General features: G+C 40.9%; 1 long non-coding RNA gene across 1 annotated transcript; it reads right to left on the reverse strand.

Annotated features, from left to right (window-relative positions):
* Positions 1–10,627: 10,627 nt before the first annotated feature.
* On the reverse strand, positions 10,628–18,987 carry LOC146524608 (uncharacterized). Its single transcript, XR_014877647.1, has 2 exons — positions 16,705–18,987; positions 10,628–15,541 (listed from the first exon to the last, which is right to left on the reverse strand). It is a non-coding gene; the product is annotated as an uncharacterized LOC146524608 (long non-coding RNA).
* Positions 18,988–19,855: the final 868 nt, after the last annotated feature.

The raw sequence follows: 19,855 nt of genomic DNA on the forward strand, positions 1-19,855 counted from the left end.
GATTTTTCTTTTGTTGTGAAGTTGAGCCTGCCAATTAGTATGATGGTATGATAAACCATGCTAATGGTATGATTTACCCTCCTGAGATGAGGAGCTTGTGTCATGACTTAACAAGGCCTTTTTATTTTGTTACTTTCACTGTGCACTGAAAGTTTTGTTCGATAATCTCTGTCGTTTGAGCAGATCTACACGATTAGAACAGAAAGCGCTGTACGACACGTCGTCGTCGAGAAAATTGTTACAAGTGAGCTTCTCCACATTAAAATGGGCTCAGGAGAAAGTCACTTATCTGGGGACAATTAGAAAGTAAGTTCCTGCCCAAAAAGGATTCAGCGAGGTAATCCGAGCTAAAGTTATTTTTTTTTCTTTTTGAAATGACGTCATTTTGCTGAGAGTGGAAACTAAATGCGACGATAGGTTCCACTATCAGCAAAGAAAGAATGAATGCATGAATGAATGAGTGAAAGAGAAAAAAAAAACTGACTGACTGGTAAAAGCTGACAAGGCTTGACCACTACTCAAGGTTAACCTCCACCTAGACAGGACAAAGGGGTGGATGAATCTATGTGCGTTTCCTTTTACAGGAGCAGAAAGATGACAGCAACATTTGAGGTTGCGTGACGATTTAACCTTTTAAATGCCACTTTCTGTGTCTGTGCATCTACCAGGGGTGTTATTCATTACCTTGTGTTGCTCACAGAGGAAACTGTGAGAAAGAGTGTATACATCTGCGCAGCGCTAATATTTGCATTTTCTTTTCTACAGCATTACAGTTCTTCATGTGAATTGATCATGTGATTTATACCAGGACAGCTGGTTGATGTTTTTTCCTACTACAGGATTTCAGGGTTTATGTGTGAAGAAAACTGTGTTTACAGGTTATGAGTGGTGATGCTGTTACACTGTGTTTTTGGGAAAATGTGAAGGTTACTTTGACAATGTGAATAACATGTGAGAAATTTCCTGTGTTGAAAACTAGTGTCACTTCTTTCCACAGCTATGGATGGTTAACTTTATGGTCCTTTTATAGCACCTCTGGAACCTGTCGACCTGCGTCTGACCACCGGGATGGTCAATGTGTATTGCTAATGTTTGTTTTTCTAAGAGTACATGTAGTGGATTCAGCAGAAGCGGACAAGTGACATGAGAAAAACAAATAAGAAATGCAGTGTTTGTGGAATAGTTGAATATGGGGCTCATTAGCTGGCCACTTTTGAGCTCCTAGTGATTGATGAGCAGAGTGACTTTGCTTAAGGGAAGTCACCGATTACATTAATGTTAACTGAGCACATGGGATGATCCATGTCTGAGGCAAATTATGGTAATAATTGTAGTTTACTGATTTGAGAAAACCTGCACATGATACTTGTCTTGCTGATGTTGAATGCTTTATTACTCTTATGATACAATTATTTATAGGTGTGAAGTTTGATTTCACTTCCAGATCTTGTTTTTCAGGCCATGATGGTGTGTATGCAAGCTCCTGGCGGAGCCAGTTTTTAAGCAAACTTAATATGCAAAACACGCTAACATCTTTTATTGCGGGGTTACGGAGCTACTCCGGAGGAGACACCCTGATGTTGCCTGGGACATGATCTAGCTAACCTTTTTTCTTTAAGACAGGAATCTAGGTTTGATGAGTTGACTCATGGGAGTGTCCATGCGTCAAGAGGAGGGGTCCAGGATTAACATGAAACAATGTTTTTTATTATTGTTGCAGTGATTTGTGTGATTAACAGTTCATTTATGGGTATCAAACCTATGCAAGTGGTGCATCCATGTTCAGATGAGGCTTTGATGGCCTATAAATGAAGTTCACTGACTAAAGAATGTGGTTTGATGATTGTTGACATGCTCTCCAAATAGAAGCTTTTCCTCCTAGCAAGGAAATACGGGTGCAGCAGTCATCTCCTGAGAAGTCTTCAGAGGCCCAGTGAGAAACAAGAACCATTCCAGGCATAGCTGACAGCCCAGGCAGTGGCTGAGGTCAAAGGTCGAGCTGTTTGGGGCCCATCATGAGATCAGACTTTGGAGCCACAGCAAGGAACTGAAGCTGCGTTGGAATGAGAGCTGTGCCAAGGGGGCTTTCCAGAGGCCAACAGAGGAGATTGTGGACAACAGACGGGCACCTGAAGGATGAGGGGAGCGTGCCAAGCTCCATCGACAGCGCAGAGGCAGTCTAAGGATGACATCATGATTCTATGAAAAGCACATGAACCAGAAGCTATGGTGGTGATGGCAGCAGTTTCCTATGAACATCACCTAATGTTGTGTCACTGTACTGTGCATATGATGACACTCTGAAGACTGCTGGGATCATAACAGCAGTAAGATAACTGGACCCAGCACCCTTTCCACAGAGGGGTTTTTCTGCAGAGCATGGACAATGGAGGAGTCATAAGTATCCCCCTTGCAGGACGAAGGCCTGAAGTGAGGTGATGGGGGTTGATAGAGGCCATAAAACTAGAGTGCTGACGAGGCCTGCAGCTTTGAAGATAACTGAGACCCATGTTGACAAACAACAAAACCAACTGGTATGTTTGAATTTCTATTCTACATACATTTGGACTCTGGTCCTATGGACAGTGGTGGAAACAACTGGAAGAGACATTCATGACACCCTGCTGAAATAAAACCACTCTGCACAGATGATGGGTGATCATCGCAGAGCTGGGATGTTTTTGAAAATGTTACTTTCTTATTTTAACTATTAAATTAACAATTCATTTGTTTGCTCGTAGGATGCAGTTTGCCATTGGATGAGATCAATGAGGAATGGGATAACTGCTAATACATTTGTTAAACTGTGTGTGTTTACAGTAATTTAGGGTGATTGACATATGCTGTGTATAAAAATGTTTGCATTGACACTGTCAGACATGAGGTATTCATAACTGGGAACTTTTCTAGAATAAAGGTCAAAAAGGGGGGAATGTTAGGTTTTGTATTGTTGATTGTCATTTATGCTTAGAAATATCTACTTCTATATGCTTAGAGGTGTATAATCAATTGTGTAGTGATAGGATGTGTGATCCTTAATAGTCTGCAAAGGCTTGGTGTGCATTCAGAGTGTTCTGGAATCCACACCTACATCCTGGGAGCATGGGAAGAGGTCGTACCTTGTTTTATTGTTTTATGGTAGGATAAACGTAGCTATATCTGTTTTAGTCTGAGTGCCTTTTGTTTACATGAACTGCTGGACTTTCCAGACCAGTAGGTTTAGGGAAGTCTTTATGGGGTCACGCTCTGACCCCACACACCCAAACACACACACACACACACACACACACCCACACACACACACACACACACAATCCTTTGTTCACATGTATACCTATGTAAGATGTTATATGTTAATGACCCTATGCATATTCATGTAACCACAATAAAAGGAGTGCTATGGGGAACCTGGCTGAGAGTCTGATGGAGGTCAAGTGGTGGAACGACACTTGGCTCCAGGCAGATCTCCCTCATGCATGAGTAACATGAAGAACTTTGCCTACTTTGGGTCTTGCTTTGCTGTGTAATTATATTGTCTTCAACGTTCCAGCGAATAGGTTTAAGCTACAAACCTATCAGGTGTAGTTTGTGTGTGTGTGAGCACCCGTGTGTACACCTGTGAGCATGAACGCGCTTGTATTTAAAAGGTTCCTTCATGTAATGATCTGCTAGAGGGTGTGGGGAGCCATAGCCCCGTCCTCCTGGGCATGAAGCAGGCATGGAGGAGATCAAGGCTCCAGACATCCAGAGGCCCCAAGAGCAAAGGAGACCAAGACTCCCTATCTTTTCAAAGATAGCAGAAAAGTGGGTTGCTAATCCTATCATCGAACATCTTAATGACTCCAATCCGGGTTTGCACCCTATGCAATACAGATTTCGCACTCTTCATTCAACTGAAATGGCTGTCTGTGTTTTTGTTGAGAGAGTGAAATCTTACTTAGACAAGAGCAGTTATGTTGCAGCTGTTTTTCTTGATTTCAAGCGTGCGTTTGACACTGTGAATCATCTTAAGCTCTTGTCTAGTGATAGGTTTGTAGCTTAAACCTATTCGCTGGAACGTTGAAGACAATATAATTACACAGCAAAGCAAGACCCAAAGTAGGCAAAGATCTTCACGTTACTCATGCATGAGGGAGACCTGCCTGGAGCCAAGTGTCGTTCCACCACTTGACCCCCGTCAGACTCTCAGCCAGGTTCCCCATAGCACTCCTTTTATTGTGGTTACATGAATATGCATAGGGTCATTAACATATAACATCTTACATAGGTAAACATGTGAACAAAGGATTGTGTGTGTGTGTGTTTGTGGGGTCAGAGCGTGACCCCATAAATGACTTCCCTAAACCTACTGGTCTGGAAAGTCCACCAGTTCATCTAAACAAAAGGCACTCAGACTAAAACAGATATAGCCACGTTTATCCTACCATAAAACAATAAAACAAGGTACGACCTCCTCCCATGCTCCCAGGATGTAGGTGTGGATTCCAGAACACTCTGGAATCTACACCAAGCCTTTGCAGCCTGCTAAAGATCACACATCCTATCACTACACAATTGATTATACACCTCTAAGCATATATAAGTAGATATTTCTAAGCATAAATGACAATCAACATTACAAAACCTAACATTCCCCCCTTTTTGACCTTTATGCTAGAAAAGTTCCCAGTTATGATCATCTAATGTCTGACAGTGTCAATGCAAACATTTTTATACACAGCATATGTCAATCACCCTAAATTACTGTAAAAGTACACAGTTTAACAAATGTATTAGCAGTTATCCCATTCCTCATTGATGTCATCCAATGGCAAACTGCATCCTACGAGCAAACAAATGAATTGTTAAGTTAATAGTTAAAATAAGAAAGTAAGATTTTCAAAAACATCTCAGCTTGGTGGTGCTCCTCTGGGCGTGCAAATCACATGTCTCTCTGCAGAGTGGTTTAAGTTCTGCAGGGCGTCATAAATGTCTCTTCCAGTTGTTTCCATCACTGTCCATAGGACCAGAGTCCAAATGTATGTAGAATAGACATTCAAACATACCAGTTAGTTTTGTTGTTTGTCAACATGGGTCTCAGTTATCTTGAAAGCTGCAGACCTCTTCAGCACTCTAGTTTTATGGCCTCTATCAACCCCCATCACCTCACTTCAGGCCTTCGTCCTGCGAGGGGGATACTTATGACTCCTCCATTGTCCATGCTCTGCAGAAAAAACCCTCTGTGGAAAGGGTGCTGGGTCCAGTTATCTTGCTGCTGTTATGATCCCAGCAGTCTTCAGAGTGTCATCATATGCACAGTACAGTGACACAGCATTAGGTGATGTTCATAGGAAACTGCTGTCATCACCACCATAGCTTCTGGTTCCTGTGCTCTTCACAGAATCATGATGTCATCCTTGGACTCCCCCTGCGCTGTCGATGGAGCTTGGCACGTTCCCCTCATCCTTCAGGTGCCCGTCTGTTGTCCACAATCTCCTCTGTTGGCCTCTGGAAAGCCCCCTTGGCACAGCGCTCATTCCAACGCAGCTTCAGTTCCTTGCTGCGGCTCCGGAATCTGATCTCATGATGGGCCCAAACAGCTCGACCTTTGACCTCAACCACTGCCTGGGCTGTCAGCTATGCCTGGAATGGTTCTTGTTTCTCACTGGGCCTCTGGAGATTTCTCAGGAGATCCCTTTCAGCAATACTCTGACTGCTGCACCTATATTTCCTTGCTAGGAGGAAAAACTTCTATTTGGAGAGCATGTCAACAATCATCAAACCACATTCTTTAGTTCAGTGAACTTCACTTATAGGCCATCAAAGCCTCATCTGAACATGGATGCTCCACTTGCATAGGTTTAATACCCATAAATGAACTGTTAATCACACAACAATAATAAAAAAACATTGTTTCATGTTAATCCTGGACCCCTCCTCTTGACTCATGGACACTCCCATGAGTCAACTCATCAAACCTAGATTCCTGTCTTAAAGAAAAAAGGTTAGCTAGATCATGTCTCAGGCAACAACAGGGTGTCTCCTCTGGAGTAGCTCCATAACCCTGCAATAAAAGATGTTAGTGTGTTTTGCATATTAAGTTTGCTTAACACCCGGCTCTGCCAGGAGCCTGCATACACACCATCATGGCCTGGAAAACAAGATCTGGAAGTGAAATCAAACTTCACACTCCAGTTATCACAGTTATCATAGTTCTGCTTTCCTCTCTTTGAAGAGTTCTCAGCCAGCTCCTGATCTGATAATGTGTAGCTTGATCATCAGCTCAGAAGAGACCACAACGCAACCTCACACAGTGGTTGTGTGCTTTGCCCCACAGTGGCAAAGACTTGCACTTTCATATTCAATTCAGCTTCTCCATCATGTAGTTTTCAGCTGCTTCATACAGGGTTCAGCATATTAGTTGTTTTCATAGGTGTGCTCTATAGCTCAACAATGGCTCATAATAAGACAACAGTCTTTCAAACAGGTCAAGTGCCTCTATGCACATCATCAGTTTAAATATTTGCCTATTTTACTTCATCTCATATGTCATTGTACTGAATTTGAGCAACCCTAAGCTTAATGCAGATTAACAATTATCCACCTCAATTAAATCTATGGTCTGGAGCACAGGCTGTTGTCGATCAGGGCAAGCTAAAGAATAAACATTTTGTGTCAGCAAGGGGTGGGGAAAAGCCATTCACCAGAGCATATCTTAAGTGCTGAGGATGTGGGCTGGCCTTCTCCACACGCTTTTCAAGGCTGGTGTGTTTTCTGAAAACTTCTAACATTTGAATCTCTTCCATTTATAAGCCTGCGATTAACCGCACGGCTCAGGTCCGCGTGAAACCCGCGCGACCGTGCTCGCGTGAACCCGCGCAGCTAAGGAGCCGTCGCTCTCTTTTATTTAAATACTTTGCGCTGCCAGAGTCCAGCATAAACATCTGTCACCCTCTGACGCACTCTTGGTTGCTTAGGAACCCATGATAACAACAATGGCCAGTGTCACAGACCACGTGTTCTGCTCCACACTCATTCACACAAACACACTCAAACACAACAACAACAACACAAAATAGGCCTATTCCGGACTCACACCGGACCGCTCGGGACCCTAACCCAGTCTTTCGGGACCCTAACCCAGTTGTGGGACCCTAACCCAGTCGCGTGACAAAACCCAATGAAGGGACGCTCGGGACACAAACCCAGGGCGATTTCAAAACCGGACACTCACCGGACGCTTGGGCCCTTGGGCGATTTTACCAAAACCTCTTTTTTCGGGACACTAACCCAGTTCTGGGACCCTAACCCAGTTCTGCGGTTATAGAGTCGCTCTCTCAACTTACTCGGCGTTGCTTGGCGTGTAATGTAGCCTCAAATCCCGCCGATCGTCATTCATCGAGGAGAAAAGACAGACAGCCAATCCACCTGCCCGATGACAATTTCTCACGTCTCGGGACTTTACTACAGGAACTTCCTGGCTGACGTCAGTCTTTCAGCGTGTCTCTTCTCCCCTCGATGAATGTCGACTCCAGGGCTCCGGCTCTCGAAGGACCAATTAATGATAGGTTTGTAGCTTAAACCTATTCGCTGGAACGTTGAAGACAATATAATTACACAGCAAAGCAAGACCCAAAGTAGGCAAAGATCTTCACGTTACTCATGCATGAGGGAGACCTGCCTGGAGCCAAGTGTCGTTCCACCACTTGACCCCCGTCAGACTCTCAGCCAGGTTCCCCATAGCACTCCTTTTATTGTGGTTACATGAATATGCATAGGGTCATTAACATATAACATCTTACATAGGTAAACATGTGAACAAAGGATTGTGTGTGTGTGTGTTTGTGGGGTCAGAGCGTGACCCCATAAATGACTTCCCTAAACCTACTGGTCTGGAAAGTCCACCAGTTCATCTAAACAAAAGGCACTCAGACTAAAACAGATATAGCCACGTTTATCCTACCATAAAACAATAAAACAAGGTACGACCTCCTCCCATGCTCCCAGGATGTAGGTGTGGATTCCAGAACACTCTGGAATCTACACCAAGCCTTTGCAGCCTGCTAAAGATCACACATCCTATCACTACACAATTGATTATACACCTCTAAGCATATATAAGTAGATATTTCTAAGCATAAATGACAATCAACATTACAAAACCTAACATCTAGACTGTCAACATTTAACTTTAGTAATCACACCGTTAAATGGATACAGTCTCAAAATTATCCTTTAAAAAACACATTTAAAAAGTAGTGAAAACTGTAAATGTTAATATACAGAACTTTAGACATATCCGCACATCATTAACAGACACAGCAGCAATTACATTCCTGCACTCTATGATACTAGCTAATATTGAATACTGTATTACAAGTTGGTCCTATACGAGCTTTGCTGCTATTGGACCAATTGAAGTATGCTACAAAAAGAGCATTAAAAATATTAGATAAAAAACCTTTTTCATTTTAAATACAAGTTTCTAAATTTTACTAATTTCAAATTATTTAAATCTGCTTGTCTAATATACAAAGTTCTACATGGTCTGGCGCCTCCACCAATGAGTGATTTTATTAAACATAAGTCTAGCAGTGTTGCCGGGTCTCGACTGTCTCGAGCCACTGTTGACATTTAGACGGACAACCTTTTCACAGAATTTAAATAGTGTCTCTGTATGTTTTTACTAACTTGTGTTTAACACAAACCTGCCAGAGGGTCTGCAGATGAAAATTAGCCCAAGGCTATAATCTGGCATATTTACATTTGTTAAAATGTTCATTAATATGTATTGCTCGTCTTTCTAAATAAAATTAAAAAAAATACATCCTTTCTATTTACCTAAAGTTTTAAACTGATATTATTTTTTAACTTAACCCTTGTGAACTGATTATTCACAGAAACAACCTGAAGGAGAAGCTCTCACACACATCACGTCTTCCAGTCATACATACTATAATCAAAGTGTCTACTGAGAGACACACTGAGTCAATGCAGAGCAGAGTAAAAGAGGCAATGCTGTACTGAGGAGTGAGCAAGCAGACTTCTCAAGGGGGATAAAGTCAATTAAATACTCACCAAACCAAAAGAATAGCATAAATTTGATTCTGGCAAGGTAGTAATGTCTCTCTTCCTCTTACCGTGTGCATGCGTGTACTGATGATAATCAATGGGATGGATAAGCTGGAGCAAGTGCTAGAGAAGATACAGTCAAGCTGCTGATGCAGAGTCAGGGCCTACAACAATGAGCTATGAATCAATGGGAGTCTGACTGTGGTGTGTAAACAGTGCCGAAATAGACATTTATAGACGTAAATAACACAACAACACAGAACAAAAGAAAGCTCATTCATAATTGTGCGAAGGACATTAGCCAAGTTGTGACAAACAAATTTTCAGTCGGTTGTGTATCTGATTTTGGAGTTCAGCCCCAAAGCCATGCATTCTTTCTCTGGAGGAAATATAGAGCCTGCAGCCAGAATTGCTCCCCTGCCACACTGTTGTACCTTAATTAGCACAGGGCTGAGTTAAAGCATGGTGTGCTAACCTCCTACAGCAAAAAGGGGAATAACATCTGTGCCAAAGAATCAATTTTTCAACCCACTGCCCCTGTGTTTTCCGCTGATTAGAATTTTGTTAATCAAGCCTGCTCTGGAGACTATTGCAGCTGGACAACAGAGACAGAGGGAGTGTTGATCTCAGACCAAAAATGCCATTTAACGTTGATCAAAGCCAATGCAACTACTTAACACAAATTCACATCAAATCATTGATAAACAATGAAACCATGTAGCTTTTTCTCTAAATTTTCTGGAATAAATTCCAGATTTGGCAGTTCTAGCTTTTAATTGTTCCAGCTGATTTCTAAGTTTTTATATAGCTTTTAAGTAAATGTTATTGAACTCAAGATACTGAAGGGTGTCTCAGTGGATTCCTTTGTTTAAAGCTTTACATAAGGAAATTACTTAAACACATTTTACTACAGCATCATTATATTCATTGTTCCTGCGTGACGAGCCCTGTTTTTTTTAGTTGCTTTGGAGTATTTGGGTTCTTCTTAAGAGCTTTCTGTTCATTTTTTCCTCACAGTTTTTCATTATTGTTAGGTTGACACTGTCATGGTCTCCTGTCCTGGCTCATAATATTCTCTTTTTCTCCTTCTTGCTTATATATCTCTCTAACTCAGTCATCCTTTTTCCTCTCAGCCTGAAAGTCTGTGTGACAAACCACCAGATAACACCAGCATTTTGTTTCAGGGGCAGGGTCTGTTCCAGGGTTTCAGGCCCTCTGATTTTACGCACCTGGGGGTAATAATAACACCTGCTTGTAATCACTCGTCACCAGCTATTTAAGTTGGAGGAATTTCTTCAGCTGGTCCCTGAGTGTCGAACTAACCACATTAGTGAATGCCTGCCTCGTTGTGCACTGCAGTTTAGTGCTTGTGTTGCATGGGACGCCAGATGTCCCATGTTTGAGTCCACCCTCACCCACTGGTTGTGCCAGATGTTCTGATTGCCGTTTTAATTGTATTATCATCCTAGTAATCTTGAGTATTCAAGTTCTAGTCATTAATTATGAAGTTTTGGAATCCTGATTTAATGCCTTCATTGTCCTAATACCGAGTTCAATTTATTGCTTTATTGTCCAGTCTTTGTCTTTTTACTTTACTATGTATTTCAGTTCAATTCAGTTTTATTCTTTTAGTGCCAAATCACAACATCAGTTGCTACAAGAGCTTAATTTTGATAAGGTCTGGTTTGTTATTTTAGTATGTTGAGCTTTAGTTTTATCTTAATATTTGATTGTAGTTATATGTATGTATGTAGTTTTCTGATAGTTTCATAAGCTCATTTTAATACTGTACACCACTAATGCAAGTTTTGCACTTCTGGTCATAAGTCATTAGTGTAGTGATTTACACATTCACCTAACGAGTTAAGGACTCCTTGTTCCAGACCTTCCCAAAGTGTGGGGCCCGCCCCCTAGGGGGGGAGCAGAGCCATGGCAGGGGGGGGGGGGCGCGGTATGAAAAGGGAAAAAAACTAAACGCTTGGACACTGCTAGCACAGGGCGCCCACAGAAACGCAAAGCAGGAGCATAGCTGAATATGTTGGGCTCTTCAAATCACAAACAAACAGTATCCCACATTCTTGATTTTTAGTTCACAAACACTTCTTGTAATGACTAACTACTCCTGACATTTTGGAGATGTTAGCTCTGTATACAGTAAAGTTACAGTGGGATACAAATGATATCAGGCTGATCCTGCCAAATGTGTTCCCTCGGTTCAAATCACGGACAAACAGTATCCCACAGCTGTTTATGTTTTTAAACCCATTTTGCACAGAGAGGCTTTTTTTTTTTTTTAAAAATGTATTGATAGCAATGTTGAATATTATTACACAGGGAAAAAAAAAAAACTACACTTAAAATAATCACACCATGACGCCTCTGCCTTTGTAAATGGAGGGACTGTAACTGTGTGTAAAACCTGAAGACAGTCAGATTAACAGTAACAGTATTTTGTCTCTATCTGCCATTCTGCAATTCATCTCATGTAAACAATAACGTGTGCACAGCGTGAAGTGAAAAAAGGCACACATCTTTGACGTTGCGTGACGAACTCTGTATTCTCGTAAAAGCAAAAAAGGAGTTTTAAAAAATCTCCGTTTTCGGTGATTCCAACGCCGTTTACGGGTGGACGAAACAGCTGCGTTTTCAAAAATATCCTTGTAGGTGTGGACGTAGCATAAAAGAGTTAGTCGTTTATTTTCTTACTACCTGCAGATTACTTGTATTTGCTTAATTGTTTACTAAATGTTTGAGGTGTGAAATAAACCGCAATGGAGCAAAATATGGGTGTGTGTGGTTGGAGGATGTGTTAGTGCGTGTGCACGCGGGGGGCGAACATTTTTTATGTAAAACAAAGGGGGGCCCAGCAAAAAAAGTTTGGGAGCCACTGCCTTGTTCAATCCTGGGAGGACACAAATTCCCTTACGGTTTGTGTTACAGAAGGACATCTGTTGAGAAAATCTGCCAAATCAAATATGTGGAGCTTGCGGTGAATAAGGAAGCAGCCAAAAGCAGTAACTTCATTTTCTGCTTTGAGTTTATTTGTTCTCTGCTGTTACCTGGTCTCTGTGGTGTTAGTGTAAGTCTTCTTTTATCCATGTTTAATTATGTGTTCTTTGGGTTGTTCCCTAATTTACTTTTCTTGGATGGTTTGGCTAGTGTCTTGCTTCGTGTCTGTCTCTTCCTGATTGTCTGCACTTGTGTCTCGTTCCTCCAGGTGTGCCTTATCCCACCAATCCTTCCTCTCTTCCTTGTAATGGTTTCTCTTGTGTAATCCTCGGTGTATCCTCTTATGCTCCTTCACATTTCCTAGTTCACAGGATTTTAGTTTTGTTGGAGTTTTATATGAAGTCTGGTCTTTATCAGCCTCTTATAAACACACACCTTTTGTGAAATATTCTGCCTGGAGTTTTCTGTATTTGGGTCTGCCACATCCACACTATAATCTATACTACAATGAATTTATCATCAAGTTCTGCCACTTATTGGCAAGTTATTACATAAGATGGAAAATACAGCAGTAGTTTACGTCACCTCATCTAATTAGCTGTGTTCTTGGCATTCACGTTTGTTTTGTCAATGACTGCATGGTGCATTTCATTGTCATGGTATTGCATTTTTTTTTCTTAAAAAAATCCTGTCTATGTTCAATTTATGAAATGTTATTTTCAGTATAGAAACATGAACAGAAGTTGTGAAAATGGCAGTCGTTCCCATGCTATCAGTTTGGTTTTTTTTTTACTATTTTTGTTTGTTTGTTTTCATGTATTTGGTCATTTAATTTTTCATCGTCACTGAACAAAAAGTCATAGTAACACTTCCATCTTTTCTGTCAGCAGAGTCAGTTTCTTCCCTCTGAAGTCAGTGTAGTATCTCTGGGATTTTGGACTATAGCTGATATCAAAGCTGACTGATAAAATGATATAAACCTTCAAATCGCTTCCATGTATGAGCACACACATACAAACACTCTCTCAAATGCACCAAAATATATTCTGCCTTAGGCATTAGTGTCAAGCTCACCACACATACTACACAGACCCACAAGTTCAACTTATGTCTTTTTATAAATCTTTTAAACGGTCAACCTTGACAAGCCTCCGGTTTTATAGAAGAGCCCCCTCTTAGCTTTACAGTTTTCTTTCTTTTCTTTTTTTTTCAAAAATACAGAGTACTTCCCAGATGGTTTATGATGAGGAAGATTTGAATCCTTCGTTCTGACCTTGACTGGTTGAAACACACTAGAGTTTTTGTTTTTAGGGGAGCTCTCAATTTTTCATCTGCTATATTAATTTTGGCATAAAATGATTAGCATCTAATTTCTTTCATTTCATTTGACTGCTGTAAAAGGCTGGTAAAAAGAGAGGAATAGAGGGTTGATGAGGACTTATTACCAGCCATTCATTATCTTTCATGAGTGTCAAAACTACTAATTTGGTACATTCTAGCTGGCCACCTTATCAATTTAGGCAAAAATTCTAACCTGAGTACTAAAGATTACAACTGGAGGTCCTCCGTGCTGACAGCAGTCAGATTGTACAATAAACACATGCTACATAACTCTTTATGTACATATGTAAAATTCTCTGTGAGCATTTACTGAATGTCATTTTGGTGAAATGAATAAGGAATTAAGAAAGAAAACTGGCTTATAATATAAAAAAAACAAAAAACAAAGCAAAACAAATACAAAATCTGGAGATGGTCAGCAACAACACTAAGGTATTGTGTGCCAAAGTGTGCCAAGAAAATCTCCCACGCACCATTACTTCACATCCAGCATACTGTCGCTACAAGAAAGGATGAATCCATGCTTTCATGTTGCACATGTCAAATTTTGGCCCTATCATCTGAATGTTGCAGCAGAAATCAAGACCCATCAGACCAGGTAAGGGCTTTCCCACTATTATTTTCCAATTTTGGTGTGCCCCTGCAAATTGTAGCTTCAGTTTGCTGCTCTTAGCTGATGAGTGGTTATTTGAGTTACTGTTACCTTCCTATCAGCTCTGAAATGTGATATCAACAAGGCATTTTCCTCCAGAGAATTGCCACTCACTAGATATTTGATCTTTTTTAGTAAACTCTAGAGATGGTTGTGTGTAAAAATCCCAGTAGATTACCAGCTTCCAAATACGTAAGAGACAACCATTCGATGTTTAAAGCCACAATTTTCTTTGCCAAGTGTAAACATCTGCTGGTTGTCCTGACTATGCACACACCTACATGCATTTAGTGGCTGCAATGAGATTTTATAGATGTTTCACCACAATAGTACATACAAAGTTTATGAAGAAGTTGCACACCTTTTGGGGGAAAATTAGTTGACACATACTGCACATAGTTTACAGAAGACCAAACATCTGCCCCAAAATGTCCTGAACAGTTCCTTAAACAACTAAAAAGTCAGGCTGACTTTATACAGAGAACAGAGCTGGCGACTTTATTCCTTCTCAAGTTATTGATTACTATTGGAGTCCTACTAACAGACTGACCCCTGTGTTTGTGTTGTCCATAAAACATCATTATTGATGTTATTCAATGGGCTAGCCTTATTGGATGTGTGTTTGTAGGAGTGTCCTTTTTTAAAGTACAAAATTTTGGGAGAATATTTAAATAAGCAGAGGTGGGTCGAGTATCCCAAAATTGTACTCAAGTAAGAGTAGCATTACTTTAAAATATTATTACTCAAGTAAAAGTGAAAAGTAGTCTTCAAAAAAGTTACTCGAGTAAGAGTAAAAAAGTACTTGGTGAAAAGACTACTCAAGTAGCGAGTAACTGTAAAATAAATGCTATCAGACAAACAAAAATAAATAAATATACAAATTTTAGTATTTTCAAAAGGAATATATGTAAAAAGATCAACAAAATAAGGCACAACAATTCTAATTTCAAGATTTCAGATTTTCACAACATTTTTTCAAACAAGCTTTTTTCACCAATACCTACAGTAAATAATATAAATATATAAACAGTGCAAACAATTTCCAGTGACAAGATATGCTGTAAACTTTATATTCATTTTTGCTCCAAATGGCACAGCAGAGAAAACAGAACGAGGCATCTTCAACATATGTACATACAAGGCAGCTCGGTTTACCATAAATTGTATGGGTGTGCATTTATTTCTGCATATTTAGCAAAAATGTGCCATTTCTTCACTCATGGTTAAGCTTCAGCAGCAGTTTGCTCTCAAGGTTCTTTCTGTGAAGCTGTGAGTGTTTAGCAGTGAACAGGAGTCCTGCATGACTAAGAAGTCCTTCACAAGCTCCAGATGCAAGAAGAGCTGTATTGACTTTGATCAACAGCTTCTTGATGTGAGGAATGCCATGCAATAGAGCCACACCTCCAGTGAATGGACATGAAAGGTACCTCTCCAGCCCTGCTTCTGGCTTTCCTGACCCCATGGATCCATCATCTTAGTCGGTTAGGCTGCTGTTTGCGCTGGCATCATCCAGCTCTGTGTCTAGGTGATGTCTGATGAAGTTGAGACCTGTGAAAAGATTTATGGTTTTCAAAAGAATTAGGTTTGGTCATTATAGTGCTGTAAACACTGCCAAGCTGCAGATTTTTGGCAAGAAAATTTGATCATACTGGAGATGTTTTTTACTAACTCTTGTAGAAAAACAAAATCTTGTCATTCATATCCCGCACAAACAGTTTGCAATGAATTCCAGATTAAATTTAAAATAAGAATGCATGCAGGGCTAAGCAGTGCTAGCCAATAGATCCTCCTGTTTGGCTGTTACTCTGGGAAAAAGACCAGAAAGACGGTGATGGAAGCGTGACTGGAGCTGCGATGTAGCTTATATAATATTTATATTGTATGAACGTGATAATTCTGTATATTGTAATAACGTGATATTATATTGTTCAAACGTGAAAGGTATATTGTTAGAACAATATACTTTTCACTTTTCTATTTTTCTTTTGCCTGGGTGGCAGCTCTACGCTTCCGTATCCGAGGCTTTTCAATGTGGCCTCACAAAATTATCACGACTACAACAACCATGAAAAGAGTTGGATGGACATTGCTGCTCAATCACAGCTGCCTGGTCAATGTTTTTCCTTAGTAATTTAGCAAAGTTGACGGTGATGGTGTGTGTGTCTGTGTGAGTGAGTGAAAGACAGAGAGGGAGAGCGAGGGACAGATTTTGTATGATAAGCTTCATGTTATGAGTGCACAGTTTGATCACTCAGGTCGCATCAGAGCATCAGGCCGTATAGTGTGAGACCCTGCATCGTGGACTATGAACTTCTAACCCCTGAGATTCAATTGTACAGTTTGAGCAGGAGCTGAATAACTCGACTGAAAAAAATTGCACAGTGTTTGCCCAGCTTAATGCAGACTGTTTAAACTAAACAAGCTGCTGTTTCACATAATAAACCCTGTCAGCCGCAGTATTGCCTTCTGTTTTAACAGTTAAAGCAGCAGAGACGAGCTGTTTACATGTGCGTGGAACTCTAGCGTCATTAACCAGCGAGCAGTTAAAAGGACAGCCGAAGCTGCACAAAACACCCACAAACTTATCTCAATACAACGTAGTGCCGAAAATATAGCGTAGCGACTCGCAGCTCGAGCTGGACACAGCTGCTGTAACATAAGACTGACATCCAGCTAACCATAGCTAAAAAGATATTTAGATGAAAACTTACCGTTTCTTCAGGTTACACGAGTTTTTTCACGCTGAAAAGTTGTTGTTTTGGCTCTCACTGAAGACACCGTCACTGCAGACATAGCTGTTCTTTTGTACTGCTTTTAAGCGAAACATTCTTTGTATGTGAGGCCAAAGGTGTTCATCCTCTTCAGCTCTAGCGTAGACAACTGGCTCTGCCATGTTTTCATGTTTCTTCTTTCCGTGTGTCCGCTACTTTGAAACGCTTGGGCCGCTCTGCCCGCCACAGTTTCAAACTGGTCATGTGACTGCATGGCCACATCTGATTGGTAAAAATGTTACCGGAAACTCCACTTGCGGCATGTTATCTAATGTGTTAAACTAATTTTTTTTTTTTTAAAGTAATGAGTCAAATTTTGCAAATGTAGCGGAGTAAAAGTACCGTTTCTTCTTCACAAATGTACTCAAGTAAAAGTAAAAAGTATCATGCAAAAAAGGTACTTTAAAAGTACATTTTTTTCAAAAACTTACTCAAGTAAATGTAACAGAGTAAATGTAACTCGTTACTACCCACCTCTGTAAATAAGTCATACAAATATGATTCACTGAGGTTTGAGGGAAGCGGTGTAATGCTGAATTTCATACTGAAAAAAGCATATATTATTGTGATCATGATAGTTAATGGGATTTGTGATAGTTGGAGTGTTTATTTACGGCATGTTTAGAGCTGAGTTCCTTTCTTCTTCTCAATAATAACACCAGTATTTTATTGAAACCAAGCAGAACCAAACTTAACTGGACTGTGTTTCAGGTTTTTAGTCACATTCCTACATGGAAAATGGTACATAATTAAAACGTCTCTGCACACAGAGAGATTTTCATGCAGTTTCTCTTTTTCTTTGCTCTTTCAGAGCCATACACATGTAGGAATGTTTGATGGGCAGTGGCGGTCCTAGCCTGTTAGGCGCCCTGGGCAAACACCCCCTCTGCCCCCCCCCCCCCCCCACACACACACACACACATATGAAGAGGGAGAGAGTATGCATAGTATGCAAACGGCTACTAAACAGACATCATACTTCGTCATACAATGTGAACAGGACAAATCAACAATTGACACTGACTAATTAATATTATATTATTGTATATGTTGTTTGGAGTTTAGTCTGTTACTGTTACTATTTTTACCATTTCTTCTTGGAGGAACTGTAACCCACATAATTTCCTTAGGGATTAATAAAGTATTCTGATTCTGATTCTGATTGTTTCAGGATGACCTGCCATTATCCAATGACACATCTGCTTACCCGTATGTTTTGCTCGTTTCTCCTTGTAGGAGTGATAATTAAATGTATTGAATTTTAATGATCACTGGGTTTTCATTTGTTTGGTTGCTATGGTGATGTGTAACGGGAGTCACGTGGGTGCTAGCGGCGACATTAAGAGGGCGTTGTCAGTCTGTCTTTCACTGGTTTGATTTTGACAGAGAGGAGGGCTGGGTAGTCGTAGTTTTTGTTGACCGCAGCACAACGAGTGTCCCCTTGTTGCATTAGAGCCTGTGATGTTTTAAGAGTTTGAATCGCGAGCCGATAACATTGCTCTGTAAACTTTTCAAGCATTTAATAAACAAGCAAGCAATTCCACCTCTCGCATTATTGCGTAAAGTTGACAGCGCGTCAGGCAAATAGGCAGGCTCCATCCCCAGCCTCTAGCGACTGTGGAAGTCGCTACACTCCTTCTCTTCTTTTCTCTTTTTTTAAACTTTAAAAACGGGTTGTGTGTGAGACTTTAAATAAACAAAATATAAAATATACATTTTAAATTGTTATTGATCCCTTCACCCCGAGTCCTAAAGTGTATATTTATTTGTTTTACTCTTAAATATTTATTGTTTGTTTACTTGCACTGATGTAACTGCAGCCTCGTCGTCTCGTCTCTCTATATACTGGACTGTATGCAGCGAAGATGACAATAAAGTTTACTTTGACTTCAGCAGCTAGCAGGCGCACCGAGCGCTCTCGCGCTCACTTTTCGCGTATAGAATTTTGAAAAAACATTGGTGCAAATTATAAGTCTGTATCATAATGTCTGTTGTTTTCGTGTTTGCTGTTTGTTTTTATTTTGTTTTATTTTGCGAGTTGGTCATTTTTGCTGCTCCAGCCAGCCAGAGAATCCCCCGTCGCCCCGCCCTCTCCTCCCTGTGCCGCAAGCGCACCTCGCAAACGGAGGGCGCCCTTACTCCCATGGGCGATAGAAAACCTATGCCATTCCCAGTATGCGCTGGCTGATGTCGGGGCAGCATGAGTACGAGCAATTTTTTTTTTTTTTTAACGATTCCCGTGATGCCCCCCCCCCCCCCCCCCCACGATGCCGCCCCGGGCAACCGCCCGTGTCGCCCGTATCTAAAGCCGCTACTGTTGATGGGTTATGTAATATTGAGTTTAATAAGTACCTCCTGACTCACACAGATTACCTTCAGCCAAAGACAACCCAAAGTAACTACAGTGGGGCAAAAAAGTATTTAGTCAGCCACCGATTGTGCAAGTTCCCCCACTTAAAATGATGACAGAGGTCAGTAATTTGCACCAGAGGTACACTTCAACTGTGAGAGACAGAATGTGAAAAATAAATCCATGAATTCACATGGTAGGATTTGTAAAGAATTTATTCGTAAATCAGGGTGGAAAATAAGTATTTGGTCACCTCAAACAAGGAAAATCCCTGGCTCTCACAGACCTGTAACGTCTTCTGTAAGAAGCTTTTCTGTCCCCCACTCGTTACCTGTATGAATGGCACCTGTTTGACCTCATCATCTGTATAAAAGACACCTGTCCACAGCCTCAACCAGTCAGACTCCAAACTCCGCCATGGCCAAGACCAAAGAGCTTTCGAACGACACCAGGAAAAGAATTGTAGACCTGCACCAGACTGGGAAGAGTGAATCTACAATAGGCAAGCAGCTTGGTGTGAAAAAATCAACTGTGGGAGCAATCATCAGAAAATGGAAGACATACAAGACCACTGATAATCTCCCTCAATCTGGGGCTCCACGCAAGATCTCATCCCATGGGGTCAAAATGATCATGAGAACGGTGAGCAAAGATCCCAGAACCACACGGGGGGACCTGGTGAATGACCTGCAGAGAGCTGGGACCAAAGTAACAAAGGTCACCATCAGTAACACACTACAA

This window comes from Neolamprologus multifasciatus, chromosome 2 (genome assembly GCF_963576455.1).
Source record: "Neolamprologus multifasciatus chromosome 2, fNeoMul1.2, whole genome shotgun sequence".
Lineage (NCBI taxonomy): Eukaryota > Metazoa > Chordata > Actinopteri > Cichliformes > Cichlidae > Neolamprologus > Neolamprologus multifasciatus.